Here is a 5,997-nt window from a genome sequence, read left to right as displayed (position 1 = left end):
CCTTGACACCTACAGTGATCTGGACAAGCATGGGGAGGAACAGGAATTATCCCTCCCAGGGAGTTGGAGGCAAATAAACTCTGGGGAAAGGGGGGTATGAAATTTGATTTTGGACCATATGGCTACAAGTTCACAAACCCATATGTCTGGCACATGGACTAACCAGGAGTCTACAAATGCAAGAAGACACCCGCCCTTTCACCCTGAGCTGGACAGATGGGGGCAAAACTTGATGCGGAAGAGCAGAGCATCTCTGTGGGCTTCGACTCCCAGGGATGCTCCCCCACCTTGAGCTGCACAGATGGGGGCAAAACTTGATGCGGAAGAGCAGAGCATTTCTGTGGGCTTCGACTGCCAGGGATGCTCCCCCCCCACCTTGAGCTGCACAGATGGGGGCAAAACTTGTTGCGGAAGAGCAGAGCATCTCTGTGGGCTTCGACTGCCAGGGATGCTCCCCCCCCACCTTGAGCTAGACAGATGGTAGCTTGAGCTGGACAAATGGGGGCAAAACTGGATGCGGAAGAGCAGAGGATCTATTACTCTCGTGAAGAGGGCAAAGATGAAATGTTCCAATTTAAGAGCTTGCAGTGTTTCATGGTGTTTATATTTAACCACTGAAAAAGGAAAACTTGAATTCCTTTGGCCAATAATATACATTTATATCTTGTCTTAATCACTTGTGTAAAACAAAATGTTGTTTTGCACATATATACTGTATATATTTTTTTCTAAATCCAGTAAAAAAAAATAGGATCCTTTGGGGATCCACTCCTTCATTTCTACACATAACAAGGGGAAGCACTTGAAGCAGAACTCTCGCCCAATACTGCAAGATAAAAATGAATAGCCCATTAAACATGAATTAAATCAACCAACTTTTACTGCACTATTCAGCTTTGGGCAGCTTCACACCATTTTCTGGACTTGATCTGGTCCGCAAAATGGTGTGAACGAACCTGCCCGCAGTTCCAGTGCATTCCAGACCAGACAAAATGAGACGTGCAGTATTTTTCTGGTCTGATCTGGAACGGACTGCACTAGTATGAACAGGGGCCAGAAATAGCATAGGGATACATTAGGATGCATTTTGGGTCCGCAAACAATCTGGCCTGGTCTTGAGATGATCAATCTAATGGCCAGCATAATTCCACCCACTTACTCTGAGCTCAGATTGTCAGCATTTATTGTTTACAGGATACCCATATATTTCTAGTTATTGCAGAACACTGACTTCATGTACATGTGGACGGCAATTTCCACTCATTACATATGAATTCCATGCTCCCTGCACATAGCATAACGGACGAGCCGCATTATATCACTGGAACTCAATGAACAAACTCCAGACAATATAGTTCCTCAATACCAAATGTACAGTAAACAATGTTTCCATTTAGAAATAAATTACATTGTAGTAAACTGAAAATAAAACGCAATTGCCTGGTAATTGGAAGTCAAGGTAAAGAGATTGTTCAAGCATATACAAAACATCAATAAACCCAACGAAAAGGATAATTGAGACAGCGGGAGCTGGAAAAGACACACGGCGCTCCGCTGTTTTCTGAAATGCCAACCGCTAATAACACGGCGATCTCTGACCTGTTTAATCTATTGTGAAAAGCTAAGTGCTCTCCAATCAGAGGAGGAGGTAAGGCAGGAATTGTGCCATCTGTGATCTGGAACATGGGGACAATATAAGTATAAAGGGATCACTCTGCACTCATTAAGTTGCGCCGTGAGCCGGATCATATCGTGAGATCACATTATTATTATCCTTCTGTAAAGCTTGAAGAGCACCACAGTCGCTCAGACAAATTTAAAGGTACAAGGCAAACATAAAAATAAAACAAGTGCACCAGACAGGCGGTAGAGATGAGAAAAAGTGAAAGATTTTATTCCCCCGAAATTTCAGCAAAAATGAGAGATGTTCGCAAAATTCTGCTATTTTGGTGACAAGCATTGAAATCAATGGGGAAGTTAGGGCCCAAGTCAACGGAGGGTCTTTTGACTTGAACCCTCCGATTACCTTCCAATCCATTGCGTTGTGATCCATTTTTCAACGGAAGGGCACCGAAAAAGGAATTTGTATAAATGGGGCTAGTTCACACTACACAACAGTCTGGTGCGTTACGTTACGTAGAAACATGCACTACTTTTATTTTTCAGCACAACATAACGCAGCTGAAGGGAGTGATGTGAACTTGCCCCATTCACACCCATTCATTTTTCGGTGCCCTTCCGTTAGTGTCCATTGAAAAATGTATTGCAACCCAACACATCGTAACGGATTCGGCTCCTCAGGCCTTTTTTTTTTTTAAAGGCGCAGTGGGCTTTCAGTGTCTCCTGAGGGTTTACAGAAGGTTTATTCACCTAAACTGAACCTGTTCTTTAGTCCCTCATTAGATTCATTATTTTACATTTTATTTTATTTTTTTACAGAATGAAAACAAATAGACAATAGACAGTGGGAAAAAAGTTAAAATAAAATTAAAAGCAATGTTACACAAATGACAATCAAATTCGCAAACACAAAAAAAGGAAAATAACGCATTTTATAAAAACACTCAGGGGAACAATGTATCAATGATTCATCCAAGATTCACATTTTTTTATTTATTTTAATTTAGGTGAAAGTTGTGTGAATCTTGTTATCTCTCACCTTGACTATTGCATCTTCTTTCTCATTGGCCTACCTTTACACAGGCTATCCCCCCTTAAAGGAGAACTATGACATGAGTGATTTCCACTCACCTCATAGTTCTAAGCCGACCTGTGACAATGAGACTGTCACTGGTCGGCTCAGTCGATCAGGAGGTGAGCGAACACATACCGGGTTCCCTCACCTCTCGATCCTGTCACGGCTCTCTGCCGTGACAGGGGGAGGGGCTGGATTCCCCTCTCCCCGCTCCGATCTGCCAGCGCTGACTGGGGGAACGGACGGGGAAGGGGGCGGGTACAGCTGGCTCTGCCTCTAGATAGGTAGAGCCAGCTGTCACTCTCACAGCTGGGCGGATCCCATCATCTAAGTCGGGATCCGCTCCAGGTGCGGCGTCTCAGTATACCGCGAGCGGTATACTGAGCTTAGGGTAACGGGAGGACGCTAGTTTGTGTCCTCCCGTTACCCCAAGGAGAACTATGGGGAAAAACACTGACCCCATAGTTCTCCTTTAAGTCTAACCTGAATGCTGCTGCCAGACTCATCCACCTCACCAACCATTCAGTGTCTGCAGCCTCTTTTTGATAATCCCTCCACTAGCTTTTGATCACCCAAAGGCAGGGGCATCCCCAGCTTTTTTGCCGGCTGTGGCTGTGGGGGGGCTGGGGGCAAGGAGTGCGGCCTCTGCAACATCTGGCAACCAGTGATGTTACTGGTTGGCAGGAGCTGAGCGGAATGCCAACAAGAGCGTCACAGGTTCCTAGGGGCTAGGAAGGGAGATGTGTGACGGCCATACACATTTCCATGCCCTGCTCTAAGCAACCTGGGACACTCTGACCAGAAAGGGGGCGACAGGTACATTGTCCTGCAGAGTGGCAATGCCGCTCTGCCTGTCGCCCCCTCCCCACATGACCCAAACAGATGCCACCTGAGGCAACAACCTCAGGCTGCCTCATTAACAACATACAAAGCCATCTATAACTGCCGCCAGCTACATCACCAACCTCATCTCAAAATATCACCCAAACTGTCCTCTCCGCTCCTCCCAGGACCTCCTGCTCTCTAGCTGCCTCGTCACCTCCTGCCATGCTCACTGTCCCATCCTCCGGAAACGCCATACCCCAATCTGTTCACTCATGTCCTACTCTGTCCACCTTTTCAGGGAAGCCTATCTCACCTCTACCTAACAAATGAACTTTGACATTCTCCATCAGCTCTTCCCCTCACAGTTATTACCTTCTATATCATTTGCCCCTCCCTTTTAGATTGTAAGCTCTCATGAGCAAGCCCCTCTCAACTCTCTTGTATTAAATTTTATTGTAACTGTACAGTCTTCTTCTTTGTGCAAACTGTTGGCGCTATACTCTATAAATCTTATATAATGATAATAATGATAATAATAATTTGGGGTGATAAATAGGCTACTAAATGAAATCAAATACTACAAATATCCTGAGAAAAAAAATTGATTTCCGTTTGCCTAGTGACTGAAATTTTGCTGTGAAATCAATTTTGCTAAAATCACTTCACTCATCCCCGACAGGGGATCATCTACAGGCATTTTTCTGTCATCCAAACATACTTAGATCTGTCGCTTGTATGACTCGCCTGACAGGCTAAAGAGTTGCTGAGAAAAATAAATTTTCCTCAGGTCATCCATTACAAAGATTCATTGTAGTAATCTTCTGCAGCATGAAATGAAATTCTAGGTTCGGGGTAGGCAAATTCAGGCCCGCCAGCTGTGGTGACGATACAAATCCCACCAATCATTGGCCCATGGCAGTCATGTATGCGACTGTCAGAGTCTTGCATTACCTAATGAGATTTGTTGTTGCACCACGGCTGCAGGGCCGGAGTTTTCCTACCCCTGCTCTAGGTGATAGGGTTGTTCTGGGACAGTCACATGACCAGTCCCAGTGCGATGATAAACGAAAACGTACTTTGACAATGAGCTCAAACCAGCATCTTTTGTGTGTGTGTGTGTATGCAGTGACTGAGGAATCATACACATAACAAATTTGGTTCCAGACTTTATTGGCACCACCAATGCATTTCTTGGAATTAACCCCCCCCCCTCCTTCAGGTTTCTTAGTGATGATATTTGGCAGACCAAGTAACATAATCTTTCTGTTTTAACAGTCTTTGCAAACACAAGAGCCCTAAAAAGGGGGGAGTCATAATCCCCCAAATTTGGCTGGCTGTATTTCTTTGACCAGTTACCAATAAAGTTTGGAACCATGTGTATGATTCCCCACTTGAGGTACTCGTGAACACAAGCAAAAAGTTTCCAGCCTTAGTTGAGTTGAGGAGCCTAGGAACCTCACAAGGTCCCGCTGACCAATCATCAGACAGCCCTAAAGCTGGAGACTTGATTCCCAGCAAAAATAAACCTTGAATCCTGAACACCTAAAGATTTCTAGAAAAAGCAAGCGGCAAGCATAACCAGCACACCTGACCTCCATCGACCGACCTTTTTCAGGGGCCATTGACTCAGCTGCTGCTAAAACTATTGGATCACAACAACAGCCACAGTAGCATTTCAGATAAAGGCCGTGAGTAGTGGTAGGTTTCCTTTGGGTATTTTTGAAGTGTTTTGGTTGCACAGATTTGTTATAGAATCTTGTCATGTTCTGGAGTTCACACAGTCATATGAAGGGGGTTTCTATCACTCAAAGAGCAGATCCCAATCTCACGAGGCTTGCTTCAATACAGCATTACATCCCCTGGTATTTGGAGTAGATATAGCCAAAGCTGGTAGAGTTGCGTAGGAAGTCTTTGTTCCTGTAACACGGGAAGTACGGAGTGGAGCACTCGTTGGGATCTTGGCCTGGTCGGTCATTTTCAGGGTAATCATCTGAAGTTGCATTGTTTCTGCAAATCCATTCCTCGAAGATCCTACAAAAATTTATAAATAAGCAGCCAAAATTATAATGAATGAAAAACATATAATTTGGAATATAAACATGGATAATTCAACTCTGTCTGTGTCTCATCTTGAATGATTTCAAACAGCAGTTTCCGGCAAAAGAAGACATACTATATTCACCTTTCCCGCCCATTTTCTCTCCCCTGTTCCAGCACTCAAAACACCTCTTTGGCATCCTACATGTTCCCCGCTGTCATTGTTTCTTCCTCCGACCCCTCCATCACTGCTGGATTCAGCCAATACTGGTAGTTGGATCACTAATTTGTAAAGGTGCTGTCATCTCAAGCAGTCTCATATAAGATGCCCCCAATCTCCACTTGTCTCCCCTAATCACACCTGTAGTCAAGTCAGGGCCGGATTTACTCTCTCTGCTGCCCCAAGGCCAGGTTCCTCAATGCGCCCCCCCTACCCCCCC

At 44.8% G+C, this 5,997-nt stretch overlaps 1 pseudogene; it reads right to left on the bottom strand.

Moving 5' to 3' along the window:
- Nucleotides 1-5,288: 5,288 nt before the first annotated feature.
- The window catches only part of LOC108792809, a 6,410-nt pseudogene continuing 5,701 nt past the window's right edge, over nucleotides 5,289-5,997 (bottom strand).

The sequence above is a fragment of the Nanorana parkeri genome, unplaced genomic scaffold (assembly GCF_000935625.1).
Source record: "Nanorana parkeri isolate BGI_ZX_2015 unplaced genomic scaffold, ASM93562v1 scaffold685, whole genome shotgun sequence".
Classification (NCBI taxonomy): Eukaryota; Metazoa; Chordata; class Amphibia; order Anura; family Dicroglossidae; genus Nanorana; species Nanorana parkeri.
Note: the sequence above shows the minus strand (reverse complement) of the source record. Positions and strands in the feature narration are given on the sequence as shown.